The sequence below is a fragment of the Calliphora vicina genome, chromosome 3 (assembly GCF_958450345.1).
Source record: "Calliphora vicina chromosome 3, idCalVici1.1, whole genome shotgun sequence".
NCBI classification, from domain to species: domain Eukaryota; kingdom Metazoa; phylum Arthropoda; class Insecta; order Diptera; family Calliphoridae; genus Calliphora; species Calliphora vicina.
Window position 1 is genome coordinate 59,573,278 of NC_088782.1, and position 16,729 is coordinate 59,590,006.

The following is a 16,729-nucleotide window of genomic DNA, read 5'->3' on the forward strand; positions in this document are numbered from 1 at the left end:
TCTGCGTAAATAAAAAACAACTAGTAGTATAGAAGGTACATAGTCTGGACAATAAAGCGGGTGAGGAAATACTTCCCAACCACTTCATTCTAAATGCTTTTGAATAGGTATTGCAACATGTGGAATATTACGTTTTCTTAGCCGTATATTCTAGACATTTTTCGGCCAATGTTCACTTCAAACGAATCAGTTGCATTCGGTACAGGTTGCCTGTGATAGTCTGGTTAAATTTCAACATCTCAAGCTCCCACCATATACAAAGAATTACCTTTGACATGGATATTTGGCCTTCGTGTCGATTCGGCTGGTTGGCCTGCCTTCACATACGATCTCTTACGCTACAGGTTATCGTAATGGATCCATTTTCTATCGTAGGTTATGATTCGATGCAAAAATGATTTTCTTACATAGCGTTCATAGATCTCTCGGCTTCAATTAGTATTGTACCTAATTTCCCTGCTTTTGGATGAATCTTGGTACTTGCAAACGTAGCAATAATTTTGCAAGCTCTTGTTGAGTTTGACAACAATCTTCATGGAGTAATGCCTCCAATTCTTAGTCTTCAAACTTTGTTGGCTAGCTTGGGTGGTATTTGTCTTCCGTGTCATAATCACCACTTCCGAAACGCACAAACCATCTCTCGCACGTTGAAACGTATGGAACACATTCACCATAATCTTTGTTGAGCAATCGGTGTACTTCAGAGGCTATTTTTTTTTCAAATTAAAGAAGTAATGCAATATTTTCCGCATGTGACCCTTTGTCATATTCCGGATAACATACATTTTCTAAGTACTGTGACAATTTCAGTCTAATGGACCGAATATAACACATTATCAAGAGCAATGAATCACGTTTGTATGTACATATTTTCCTGTTGTATTCAATAGCCTTTTCAGATTACAGATCGTGTTATTTCAATGGATCGATGGCCCGATAGACTAGATGGTTTAGGTTCAATTCCTTCCAAATACTGTCAGCTGAATCACAGTTCTATTCTCAATAACGTTTTCGTTCAACAGTTTATAGAAGTATTTAGATATTACATTTCTGACATTGGCCCATTTTATTAAATGGGTCGATGTCCCGATAGACTAGATGGTAGTGAGCTTTCTATGGGTTGCAGGTTCAATTCCCTGTAAATACTTCGGGTGTTTCTGCAGACAAGCCAAAAGTCTTTGTAGTTTGTGTTTGCTTAAAAAATATTAAAGTGTGTCAATAACGGCGCAATGACTAAATCTCTATAAAGCAGCTGTGTGTGGAAACAGTGTACACTACAAGTTTGATCAAATTTAAACCAAGATTTATGAAGAAATTTCCACTAAATAGATCTTTAAGATTAAATTAAAGATTTCAATATTTAAAACAGAATAAAATGCATTTTTCTGTTAAAGATTTTCAATTCACCTTTAATACCTAAAATATACATATACACAACATCTCTGTTGTAAAAACCTTGATATGTTAAGCGCTTGTAAGAAAACTGGGTCATTGTGAAATGAAGAAGCAAATTATCACGCTTCTTATTTTTAAAATAACATAAATTTGTAAATTTTCGTTTAGTATAGGGGAAATTAACAGCAAAAACAGCAGCCATCTCTTGTCAACTTAGTATTACATTATTTTTCCTGCATTTTGAAACAGCCAGCCAGCCAGCTTCCTCCCCCTTTTCAACAAATTCATTACAAATAAAAAAAATGAAAATTGTATAGATTTAACAAAAGAAAAATACATCATGACATTTGTTCAGACCATCCATCAAATGTTAAGAGATATCTCTATTTGTGGTGTATTCATAGAAGTGGGTTTGGTGTTTCCTTTGCTTTTTTTTCCAATGCTAGGGGTGACAATTGGATATTGAACACCAGATTGTTATTTGTTTGGATAGTCAAATTTATGTATTTTAATTATTATTCCATACACATCTAATTTATGTATCTAAATCTCACCCCTCCTCAATGGCAGTGGAAAAATAATGAATGTAATGCACCACACTGTTCCTGTGGCAATAATGAAAGGGGATTTACTAATAAGTTGTGCTATTTAATGCGTTTTTTTCCATCTTATTATGATGAAAACCAGCATCCTTGTAAAAAGAAATCCTAAGAATGAAAAATGGCTTTTCATATATTTTTGTTTATTAAAATAAAATTGGACATACTACTAATATTGTTAAAACATTAACCAACCGTTCGTGCGTGGTAACGAAGTGACAGAAGATCTTATTCGAATTGTAGTTTAACATCGCTAAACTCCTTTGAAGTTGTCGCAATATTTCATAAGTTTCGTGGACAGTTTTTCATTAGACTAATGTGCGTGAGGAATACTTCAAATCAGGGATTTGCAAATACAACAATTTTGGAGAGGCTTTTAGGAAATACTAATTTTATGCAAAGTATTGACCATTGTCAGCTATGACCTTTTCCCATCTTTCTGGCAACATATGGAGTCTGAGCCAAAAGAACTGCACATCTTTTGAGGCCAAAAACGAATCAAGCCAATATCGGATAATCTGTTCCAAAGATAAGCTTATCCCAGTGAGAGCGTTGTACATCGATCGAAACAAGTAGTAGTTGTACTGCATACGGTCTGAACAATAAAGCGTGAGGGAAAAATCTTTCCAACCAATTCATTCTAAATACTTTTTACTATGTATTTCAAAATGTGGCGTTGTCATGTTGGAATATTAAGACTGACGGCATATTCTGGACGTTTTTCGGCTAATGCTCACTTCAAACGAATCAGTTGCGTTCGGTACAGATTCCCAGTGATAGTCTGGTGAGATTTCAGCAGCTCATAATATTTAGAACCGTTTTGCTCCCACCATATACAGAGAATTACCTCAGCGCCATGGATATTTAGCTGCTTGGTTGGGCTTCACATTCGATCTCTTACTCTTTGGATTTTCGTAATGGGTCCATTTTTCATCGCATGTAATTATTTTGTGCAAAAATGATTTTCTTTTATAACGTTCAATCATCATTTCGGACATGCAAAATCGTCTTCCAAGGTATATCGGCATCAATTCGTATGTTACCCAATTTCCCTGCTTTTGGATGAATCCTGCTGCTCGCAAACGTTTTGCTGCTTGAGTAGCTCCCAATGATTTTGCCAGCTCTTGTTGAGTTTGGCAACAATCTTCATGGAGTAATGCCTCCAATTCATGGTCTTCAAACTTGTTTGGCTGGCCTGGGCGATCTTTGTCTTCCGTGTTAAAATCACCACCTCTAAACCGAACAAACCATCATTTGCAGGTTGAAACCGATGGAACACATTCACCATAAAGTTTGGTAAATGACAGATCTGTACCCTTCAAAATAATATTAGTAAATATGTGGATATCCCTGTCCGACATTGTTTGATATTGAATTTGATCTGCTTCTGATTTGACATCCATAATTTCGGACTACCGTAATCTGGTAATCTCTGAGGTAGAGTTTCGAATAAACCTGGAGAGACAAAGGGTTCAGGTATTACATACATAGGTTAACTGGCAGTCGCATGGTAGAGAAACGAAAAGGAGCAGCTCACTTGGATCCAAACATTAGGTCCCTTTGTGTAACTTTATCACATAACTAACAGAAAGAAATATATTGACAGCTCAAAATTTATGTTTCCATGCTTTTGTGGCATTTAGTCTCATTGTGATATTCGTGGTTGTTTGTTTTGCCAGAATATCTGATTTTAAAGAGTTAGGGAATGAACATGGAATGGAGTAATCCTTAATGCAGTTGTAATGATAATTATCATATAACGCTCAAACTTCTTTGGTGATCTTTATTCGTCAACGCTAACAACCAAACTGCCGACCCATAGAATATAATTTGTTTGACAACAATATCGTATAAAGGTAGGATCACACGATTGCCGCAATGAACCAATTTAATACAAATTTTATTGTGCTGAATTGGGGCCCAATAAAGAAATTGTCCCAATCAAATTCTCTGCAGTCACATGATTGCTTCATTTTATATAAATTTGATTGTCGTAAATTGGCGCAAAGCGATTTAGTGGCAATAATTGTCGCATTTCAGTCACACGATTGTTCTAGTTTACGGCAACTCAGAGAAACAGCTGTTGTGCTAGAATTTTGTTTTGTTTACATAAATGTAAAACCAATCTGTTTTTGAAAAAAATATTTGTTAAATAAAAAAAGAAAATTGCGTCGGCCTTAATTATCATATAAAAAATTAATAAAGAAATGTTAAAAGATGTATGTGGGTCAGAGAGTGGCTCACAAAAACAATATTTCATTTACAAAAATTAATATTGGCGCTAATTGTCTTCTTTGATTGCCGCACTAGAACACAATAAATATTGGTGTATTTTTAACTTTTTTATTGGTGCATGTTGCCTATCAAGCATTCACATGATTGCCGTACCAGGGTTGCATTTGATTGGGCCAAATAAGCACAATATTGTTGTGGTTTGACATATGAGCCAATAAGTTGTGAAATCACACGATTGATGTATAAAATAGACCAATAATTGGTGCATTGCGGCAATCGTGTGATCCTACCTTAAGACACATTTTTAGAGTTGGTTTTGCAGAATGTTGATGTTAAGATCTCAGAACAGTTGGAAAATGCACCTCCTTGTGGTGTATCGCCAACAGCAATTTGATCAAATGGTCGTGGAGCCTAGGTTCAATTATAACAACTGTAATTATCAATTTCCAGTTGCCTCAGCGTTAATAACTGATTCAGCTGTAACGATTTTGAAGATATCCTCTATACCTAGGAAGGCAACTAAAGTGTATTCCGTTGAGCATTGAAACTTGGTATGAGAAATTATTTAATCAATGATTATTTCCAAAGTTATAGGTAGGAAGGAGGAGAAGCAGATTGGTCTGAAATCTTTTGTCTTGATATTCGAAGCTATCCCTCCTTTAGGAATTAAGGAAATCTTATTTTCAGTCTATTTTGATGGGACATGAGACAGGCGCAAATAGGCTCTGAAAATTATTAAGAGCCGTGGCATTAATGTTCTCTTGAAAGTTCGCTGGAATGTTGCCATCAGTACCTGAAGATGCACTCTCTCTTACTTCATTAATAAAAATAACTTATGTTCCTCCTCTTTAAAAACATTTTATTTATATGTATCTTGTTATTTCTAATTTAGTTTTGCATTTATACCCTTGATACTATTGGAATCTGTGTGCTAAGTTCAGTTTTAAAATTACAATGTACAGTGGAGCAAAACAAAACTACAAATTGCTATTACACATAGAAGTACATATCAGATTTTTACAAAATACTAAGCTATCAAGTTTCGTGAAACATTTACTTTCATTTGTGAAGAACAACAACTTAATGCTAACGTTCATCTTCAGATGTAATTAAGTGGGTCCTCGAAAGTGGGTCCTGCGTAAAACTTGATCGGCAAATGAAATTTCCTAAACAATTACTACATTCGAAGGAGTATTTGTTAAATAGATTCCCTGTCAATCGCATTAATATTCCTTTTGTACCTACATATGCATTTTAACAACGAAAACCAATTTCAGTTACATCTTTAATCCAATCCACCGTGCAACGTCCCCCTCTCTGAACAAATGCTCCAACATAAAACTTACAACAACAAGACTGCAACCCATTCTTACAGATAACAACAAATATAATGTAAAACAACAAAAACAATAATAAAACATTAACAGAGTAAAACGAATAAAAATATACAGAAGAAGAAAGAAAGAAGATGAATGAAAACAAAAACAAACAATAACATCAACATCAACATATAAACATGCAAACAAACACGCTGTGCATCACTCGTGCGCATCGTATTTCAAATCGTAAAAACCAACAACAATATGAACTATGTACATGAGTGATGTAGTCGACTGGTTGGTACAGGGTGAGAAAAGAAACAAAACAAACTTAAAATAAATCAACTTACACACCCATTCTTACACTCATTACAACGTCGTGTAAGAAATAGGCACACATATTAGCAACCGCTGCTGCAGCAGAAATAGTGCCGTTTCATATCCAAAAAAAATCCATTCATTCACTCGGGAATGTTTGGTTTAATTTTTTTGTTATTATGGCTAATGTTTTTAAAGAAAATGTACCTTAATTGTTGGTACCCGGGTATAACCGAAATATATAATGATAATCCCAGCGGGAAAAAGATGCAGTAAAGAGGCCTTCCTAAATGCCTCATTTTGCAGACACAAGGACTTGCAAAATCATTTTGCCGCATTGCAAAATCATTTCAATTTTACACGGCGTGTCATTGCGAGCCAAGGCCTTGCATACTCGCTGCTGTTAGAGGGCTGAGAGAAGGCCTACTTATGATGGGCTGTTGGCAGCCAACAAGCTCACTTGTTATTAGAAGGGGATTCATAGGGCTTCTTGAACACCTTCTAAGAGCAGGCAGGGTGGAATGAGTATCGGATCTTTTAGAATGTGTAAGTACCTATGCCTTTTAGATGGCCTACAAATTGAAGTCCTATCATTTTTTCCCGCTGGGATGTAAATTAGAAATATTATAGCATCATAATTCACTAAAATCGTATGTGTTTTTTTATAATACAAGCGAGTTCTTTGAGTGGATATTTTGCATGTGTTTTTTATTGTTTTAAAAACAAATGCATGTAAAATTTCCACCCAAAGTAATAATCCCAAAATCTAATTCTTTAGCTTCATTTAAATGTTTTTATTTAAATTGAATTCATTCAACCTTTGAATGATTAAATTTTTGTTAATTTAAATAAATTTTTCTTCATTCAGTATTGTTTTAGTTTTTCATTTACATAATAAATTAAAAAAAAAAATTACTTAAGCCTTTCGGTAATAAATTTGAATTGAAGACAAATTTAATCACTCAACACATTTTTTAAGCAATTTTATAATGGATTTGAATTCAAGAAATTTATAATGATTCAATAATGAATTAATTGTAAATAAAGAATGAATTCTCAAAGGAATGAATTTAAGAATTAATTCTTTCGATCCTTTGTTACGTACTCAGAATCACTTTCTGAGTCGATTAAACGATGTCCGTATGGCTGGCTGTCTTTAACGAGTATAAATTGTTTAAAAATGTTTGTATATACATAAAATTCAACACAAATAACTTTCATATAGACATAAATAACACAACTAAATTTCATGACGATCGGTCCATAATTAGTCATAGCTCCCATATAAGGCCCATTTCCGAAAATCAGTTTAGAGGGCTATATTCGGTTGTGCCTAATCTTATATACCCTTCACCAAATTATACCTACTTCAAAATAAAAATTTTAAATATTTTTAGGTAAACAAAAAAATTTTTTTTTCCAAAGTTGTTTTTAATTTTTTGGAAAAAAATATTTTCGAATTGTTTTTTTAAAAATTTAAAATTTTTTTTTTAACATTTATCAAAAAAAAACTTTTAGTGAAAAAAAAATCCGGTTAAAAAATATTTTTTCCGATTTTGACCCATTGTAGGTCCAACTTACTATGGTCTTATATATGTCATTGCAAAGGTCTTTGAAATATAGATATCCATATTGTCTATATTAATCCAGATATGGATCAAAAGGAGGCCAAAAATCGAGGTTGTATTGATGTATGAATCGTGTATGTAAGTTATTTGGGGGCTTCGGAAAGTTGATTTCAACAGACGGATAGACAGACAGACGGACATGGCTCATTCGACTCCGCTATCTATAAGGATCCAGAATATATATACTTTATAGGGTCGGAAATGAAAAATGTAGAAATTACAAACGAAATGACAAACTTATATATACCCTTCTCACGAAGGTGAATGGTATAAAAACCGTTTTCAGTGATATTCGTCAACTGATAGACCTGTATGTAACTCAGTCAGTTTTTGTCCGACCGTTTTCAATAATGTTCGTCAACTTATCGACCTGTAACTCAGTCGGTTTTTGTTCGACTTTAAACTTTTTAACGGCGTTGGAAAGAAAACTGATTGCGCTTTAAAATGACGTGCATACATTTGTAAGTTATATCTATTGTTCTTGTTAAAAAGAAAAACACAATTTATCAACTTTAAGTCGCCTTTCATTGCTTAATTTGATATGAAAGCTTATACAAATTTATACCAATGTATAAAGGAAATTTAGTTCTTAACAAAACGTGGTTTTAGTTATTCAAATCGGATAAAAATTGTAAAAGTTATTAAACATTTCATTAACACCTTTTTTAGTATTTTCTCTCCCTGAATAAAAATAAATAAAAACTTTTACAAATAACAAATACCTACTTGTACAGTTTTTAATTTACAAGATAATTTTTTCGAACTTTATTCGAAAAAGTTTAATAAATTTTGCAAATATAAACAAGTAATGTCTCGTTTTTTCTACATAAAATTTTCTTTAAAACACAATGCAAAAGAAAATAGGTTTCCATAATTGTTTAAACATTTTTTAATCGGTCTAAAAATGTGTGATAGTTATAGGTACTGTTGGTTAAAATAATTTTTGTATGAAAACTGTCAGTAGGTATAAATATTAGTTAAAACATAACCAGACTTCGTGTTAATGGGGGTTTGAGGCACTAAAGTACTACGACCTACGACGCTGAAACTGTTTTTTTTTCAAAATAACTCAAAATTTTGAGGGTGTTTCAAAATCGTTGAAAACGGTTGAGTATGTCCTCACCTAGACCTGCAACCCGCATTAGGTCGATTTTCAAGTTCTGACAAAATGTGTTATTTTGTAGCAGAGTGTTATTGAACAAATTTTTTATTCTTAATGAAAAAATATATTTTTCCTACATTATTCGAATGACAACTAAAATTCTCCAACGAAATAAACTTTGAATGAATCTTGCTGGATTTAACATAAATTAAACAACACTTTTAAAAGTAATTGATAAATTTCTTATTGGAATAAGTACCTACATATTGGTTTTATAAAATATAATATTGTATTATTAAGTATTTATTTACCTTTTAAATAATTAAAATCTCCAACCAAATAAATTTTTAACACACAGAAGCCATTTTGGCGCAAAAAAACTGCATAAACGTTTTCTACTAAACAGTTGAAATTTTATAACCAAGAACAAAAGCAGCTAGCAATGATGGTTTTTATTTGTGCAAAGGGGAGCTGGGATTTTACAATTTACGATTTATTTTGATAGTTTTTTATGGGTTTTCACACGAATGCATAAACAAAACAAACCGCAAAAATAAAACTAGTTTAACCAGAGAGCAAAAAGAACGCAGACAAAACAGAGAGCTAAATTGGAAAAAAAAAATAAACAAATATTTAAAAGAGTAAGCTTTATTAAGAGCATATGTATGATTTAAGAGTACTAAAAATAGCGCATCTTTGTGGATGATGAATTGTGGAAATTGTGTTATGGGAATAACTGCTCTTTAAAATTAACAGTACAACAAAAACTATGCTCTTTACTCTTAAGTAAACGTTTCATTTCATTATGTTTCTATGGTTAAATAAATTTGTGGACTCTTGCAATTTAGTGTTCTCTATGTTTATCTTTCTCTTTATGGGCGCAAATTTTTGTGTATTTTATTTTTGTATACTCTCTGTTTTTGTCTGAATTTTGTCTATACACCAGTTTTCATAACAACACATCAAGTTTGTACTCGTTTGACCTTTTACGCCTCATCCCGCATTTTTTATAAAATTATTTGTTGTTGTTTCTTTTTTGCCATTTGTTTTGGGGTTGGCTTTCGTTTGCTGTCAGCATTTAAAGAATGGTAGACACAAAACAAAATTAAAACATAAACGTAGCAAGAAAACCAAAACAAAATACAAAAAAAAAAGAAAACAGGGTAATAACAACAATAACAAAAATTGCAATCACCCAAAATGTTGTTGTTACGATGGTTGATTGTTATCGTTGTTTCTTTTTTTTTTTGTTATTGTTGTGGTGTACGTACGAATGTACATTTTTTGTTGTTGTTTTCAAACGACCAACGACTTTATTTCGTTTGCAGCGATTCTGTTATTATTATTATTGTTTTTATTGTTGTTGTTTACATTTTGTACATTTCATGATGTTGGTATGCCATCGGAATGGGAACAAGCGCGTTCAGAGGAAACTCAGACAAAAACAACATAAAGCAGATGAAGAATAATTAAAACAAAAACAAAATAATTTTATTTTAATTATTGAGATGATAATGATGATGATGTTGTTGTTGCTGATGATGTTGAAACATTTTTCATTGAAAAAAATGCATTTAGCGCGTGTTTTCCTCGTCCATATTGTTTTTCATGCATTTCTGTGCAGGGATGCGGTATGAAAACTACAAATTGTTGCAATAAAAGTGATAAATTGTAGGTACTTTTTGGATTAATTATAGGTAGGTACCAAAAATTAATTAATTCTTCAATTAGGTCCCTATAAATAGCAATTTCATAAAAATATAAAGTTCGGCATGAACCAATAGTCGGCATTTTTGAGTTAAACGCTTAATAAATAAGAATAACGATAATTTTATAGGTACAAAATAGAGTTGGGCATAATCGTTCATTTTACTGATTGGTCGTTTTTGTTCAGAACAAATAAATGAACAAGTTCGTTCTTTTTGTTCGGTTGTTCACTTCTATTCTGTGGTGTTTGACTGAACTAAGTGAATGAACAATTGCTCTCTTAATGTTTTTGCAGTGAACAAACCGAACAGGTCACTGCTGCTTTTTTAAAAAGAATTTGATTTTAATAATAAAGAAAAGAAGAAGGAATTATATAAAATTCAAACAACATAAATCCCATTTAAAAGCGTTTTCAAAATATAATTTTCATATAATGACAAATGACCAAAAGGAATAAAGTGAATAAAAAGAACAATAAAGAACAAGATGATTAACAACTTCACATTGTTCATTTGACTGAATTGTTCAATTGAACTTGTTCGTTCATGAACAATCTAGTACAAAAGTATGATTTAACCAATGCGAATTCATACAAGGTGGTGGCAGTTCTACAAAAACAACAATTGATCTCAACAAATGTCAAAAACAAAAATGAAAAATTAAACAAAAATGTACCTATTAAAACTTAATATAGTGTAGATATGTAATTGAATAGTGAGGGCTTTACTTTATGTACAAGATATTTAAATATAAAAACAATATTTGACATCTGTTAGAACCAAAAAGCGAAAAAAAGATAATCTGCTGTTTGACTCCACCTTATATAAATTCGCCTTGGCTTTAACTTTAATTAAGCACGATTTGTGCCAGAAGTCGGCACCCTTTCTCCAAAGGTAAGCATTTTATGACTTATTTGCCGCCATAGCATATTATATTAAGAAAAGAATTAACTCTAAAAAGAATTCAAGTTATTTTTTATTTAAAATATCAGCCATTTAAATAAATACTAAAAAAAAGTTAGTGCATTTTAGCATCTGTTACCAAATCTCCTTCACATGCCCCCCAACCTCGTTCTATCTTTCTTTTTATACCCTACACCACCATAGTGGGGAGGGTATAATGCGTTTGTGCAGATATTTGTAACGCCCAAAAATATTGGTCAAACACCCACCTTAAAGTATACCGATCGACTTAGAATCACTTTCTGAGACCTTGTTCGCAGAGTACAGGTCGCAATTTTGAAGATATTTCTCTCAAATTTGGTCCAAGGACGAAGCCTATTTTGAAGATATTTCTATAAAATTTGGTCCAAGGACGAAGCCTATTGAAACTGGCTGAAATCGGTCCATTATTTCACCTAGCCCCCATACAAATGTCCTCTCGAAATTGGACTTTATCGGTCATAAATGTTTAATTTATATATGTATCTACACAAATTTCGCTCCAAAAAATGTTTCATATACACAAAATTCATGTCACCAAATTTTGTTACGATCGGTCCATAATTAGTCATAGCTCCCATATAGACCCGCTTCCGAAAATCACTTAAACGTGCATAAATCTCCTAAAAATGTTGGTATACACAAAATTCAACATAAATAACTTTCATTAAGACATAAATCACACGACCCAATTTCAAGGTGATCGGTCCATAATTGGTCATAGCTCCCGTATAAGGCCCACTTCCGAAAATCACTCACGAATATAAATTAGCCGTTTAGTAGTTTGAAAATTGTAACAACTCTTTATTTATTTAAAAATGTACAACAACAGAATTAAATAGTCACTCAATGTTTTTTTATACACGTTTATAAATTCGCAGAAATACAGACACACTTTATAATGTACACGAATTCACTTGAAAAATACATTCAGTTGATGTTTATTCGAAAAGCGTCTCTGATAAACTCACTAACTACTGCAACCTCTGCCACTATTTATAACACTGCCATCTGCACTCTAGATTGTTCTTTAACTGTCTAGAGCTTTCTAATACATACACCATCTGTGGTGTACTTTCTACAATGTTCTTTAACTGAATATTCAAATTCGAATATACGGTCGCAGCAAACAGCGTTACCATACTTACAATCAATGGTCAACTGAAAGCTTTTATTCAATGTTAATAATGCCCACAGATATGTTACAGTTTGCTATTACAACACTGCTATTTGAATGCATTATGCTACTTTTAAATCAGCCGTTAAAATCGTTATATTTGAATTCAAGTACAATTTCGTAACAATATGTAGGTATATGAACAATTTTAGTATTTATATGAAAAAAATGTGTGAAATTCCTTAAAATTATGCATTATTTTACATAAATACATAAATACATATGTATGTAGATTTATTTATATTAAAGAAAATTAGAGAAAAACAAGTAAGAGTACTATATTCGACCGTGCCGAATCTTAAATACCCTCCACCTAAATATGATGGTATAATAACTGAAATAATATTACAATTGTTAGTAAGACTAGTTTACACAGAAGATATTTTATTTCAAATGTACAAAAAATTGTATCTAATTCAGCAATTTTTAACTGAAATTCCTATTAGAACGTATGAAATTTAACAATTTATTTACTTAATAATTAGTAAATACATTTGGATCAACATTTTTCCCTTTTAACCTCAAGTGAAGAAACAGATTATAAAAAAAGGGTATACAAATATATTTAGACAAATTTAAAAATATTTGGTTGTGGCACTTATGAGGGAGCTATGACCTATTATGATTCGATTGTCATAAAATATTTTAACGTGATTTTTATGTATTTATATGAGAGCTGTGGCCAATTATGGACCAATATTCACAAAATTCAGTATTATGATTTTTGAATACAAATTACTGATCTGAGTACTATTTTGGTTCAAAATATATGGAAGCTATGACCTATTATGGTCCTAAGTATTTGAGGGCTATTTTTGTAGAATTTCATATAAACAATGCTATTAACAAGAGTGGACCTTATATGGGAGCTATGCCGAATTATGGACCAATATTTAAAAAATCTTGTAGTACGATTCTTGGATACAAATTACTGATCGGTGTACAATTTTGGTTCAGTATAGATTTTTTTTGGATATTTGTGCAGGTTAATGTGTTTTCCTGAAATGGTTCTTATATGGAGGCTATGACCAATTTGGTACATCGATTTTTGTATATATTGAATAAATTTGTTTCGAATTTCAAACTGATAACTATATTTGTAAGAAATTTATAAGGATTTTAGTGATTTTCGGGAGTGGACCTTATATGGGAGCTACGGTTAAATATAGACCGATATTCACAAAATCCAGAAGTATGATTACTGGATACAAATTACTAATCTGTGCGTAATTTCATTTTGATATCGATATGTTTTAAATATTTTTTAAGGTGAATATCTTTTTCGGAAATGGGCCTTATAGGGGAGCTATGACCAATTATCGGCCAATCTGCATAAAATTTGTTACCGTGATATATATGTATATGAGTGTTATTTTTGTCGAATTTTAGCATGATAAAGGTATTTATAAGAGATTTATGAGTACTTAACTGATTTTTGGAAGTGGACCTTATATGGGAGCTATGGTCAAATATGGACCGATATTCACAAAATCCTGTAGTATGATTTCTAAATATAAATTACGGATCTGTGTGAAATTTTGTTTTGATATTGATATTTTTTAGATATTTATGTAGGTTATTGTGTTTTTCGGAAGTGGTCCTTATATGGGAGCTATAACCAATTATGGGCCGATCTTCATATAATTAGAAACAGCGATTTTGGAGTATATGTGGATTATTTATGTCAAATTTCAACTTGATAGCGACATTTATAAGACATTTATGCTTATTTAAGAGATTTTCGGAAGTGTACTTTATATGGGGGCTATGGTCAAAAAATACTTATTTTTCTTGAATTTTCTATGGATATTCCTATTTTGTAGGCATTTATAGACCATAGAACCATTTTTCGGGAAGAAATTTGTATGGGGGCTAGGAGAAATCATGGACCGATTCTTATAAATTTAACCAGAGTTACTCCTTTTATCATAAAAGTAACGAGTGCAAAATTTTATGATATTAGCTGCAATATGTTTACAAAAATTTCTAAAAATATGTGAAAATTATCAATGTTTTTTTTGAGGTTGTCCCACATTTTAATTCATAACTTTGATTCCACTGTATCGATTTCGCTGATTTTCAATACCAAACTGCTTAGGACAATAGTAAACATTTTGGACGTGAGCGTGTTTTACACAGACGGACATGGCTCAATCGACTTAGAATTTCATAAGGATCAATAATATATATACTTTGTTGGGTCTCAGATGAATATTTCTCAATGTTACACACGGAATGACAAACTTATATATACCCTCATTCACCACTTATGGTGGTGGATGGTATAAAAAGAGATTAACCCTATTATCGCTAGATTAACTGTATTATCGTTAAAATTCAATTTTTCAGTTGTTGTAAAAATTTCTCCAGACAATGAACGTGTCTCAGGCTACTTGAACAAACAAATTAGGAAAAAAATTAACAAATTTTGTTAGAAATATTAAAATAATAGGTAACTTTTACTTAAAATATATCCGTATTTACTTGTATATGAGCTTTTATCTATTCGCAGGTATGACCGACAAAAATTTATTTTTTTAATGGCAGTTTCAAAACTCCATTTTCAAGTTTTTAAAAATTTTGTTAAACAAATTTCAGAATTTTTTATCATCACATTGGGATTTTTTGCGAACATAATAGAGAATAAAAAATAAAAATATGAAAAAATTAGGTCAATACCTCCTACAGTAGGTACGGAACCTGCGATTTAAATTTTGCGATTTTCGAGAAAAACTAATTTTTTGGAAATATTTTGGCGATGAGCCCAATTTCCTTACTATTATGAATTTTAAGTAAAAACTAATCATAATATTATAGTCCAGGTAATTTTAAATATAGTCTGAAAGTTTTACTAAAATCGGAAATGTTAACCTTTAAATCGTGAAGGTCAAAGGTAAAATTTTTCAATATTTAGAATTTCTAATGGAATGATAGCGAAATGTTATTATGTATATATTTTTGGGACAATTTTAGTGAAACTTGAGAAAAATATAACATAAAGTCCAGCATTTACAATAACATCACAAAAATGGAAATTAATATCACTTGGGTTGAAATTGGCCCTCAATTGACTGATTTAAATAGTTAATGGTCATTTGGACCCCAAAAGGTTTAAAAATTAATTTCCATTATTGTGCTGTTATTGTAAATGCTGGACTTTATTTTACATTTCATTAATATCTGCCCAAAAATATATAACATTTCGCATTTCAGCACTTAACTTTTAGACATAGTGTCATAATATTGCACCCGGCACTCTTTGAAATCTTAAAAAAAATCGGTATATATGTATACCAAATATTATTGAATTCAGAGGAATAAAGGTTCAAAAATTAATATTCTTTATTGAAATTTTTCATTTCCCTATTGCGGAAGTCTAATAGCTATTCCTGTAATTGAATTGCAATCTTGATAATACCAATTTAAAAATCAAATTTAGTTCTATGGATTTAGTTTTCCATTAATGGCCAAAATTCTGATATTCTTCCTCATTGTTCAGTGGTGGTTTGAAATCTGTTTTATCACAAAAAAATTAGAAAGCTTTATGAAAATAGTATAATCTAAATATAAACTGGCTTATTGAAAAATATTCTTTCGTTTCGTCCGAAATATTTATTAGTAGTCGGGAAATTACAATCGATAATTGTACTATTGTACCAACATTTCATCCCTGCTTAAGTGTTTACATTTTTCTATAACCAATAAAAACAACAACAACAACACCATCATTGAACTACTGTCATGTTGTTTGTTGTGAACACTGTACTGTACATGCACATTTTTTCGTTTGTTTTGTGCTATTTGTTATTGTTGTTATTTGCTGATTTTCTTTATTATTGTTTTTGATTTTGCCTGTAACATGTTTACATTCTTCAATAGAGGCAGCAGCAGCAGGCAGCCAGGCTCTTTAGATTCATGCATCAACTTCATCATCATCATCACCATCGTTGTCGTCGTCAGCACATGTGCATCTGTTTTATGGCTTTTCTTTTCAGTTTTTCCCCTGATGTTGTTGTTTTGCTGGAAAAGTTTTATGTGTCTATAAATATTTTTCATTGTTGTTATTGTTGTGCATAAAATAATAATTGCATTTTTATAAAATGTCCATAAATTTTTTTATTTTGTTTTATTTGTTAAATTTAATGGAGTTTTTTTATAGCCAAATTTGTAGTATGTTGCAACTCGGTCGGTCGTACTTATAATAAAAATGTTCTAATTGGATGGGTCAATATTTTTACGATGTTTTCTTTATTTTTTAAAAGAAATTGTTGAACTGAAATTTACCACGCTTGGCAATTTGTTAGTAAA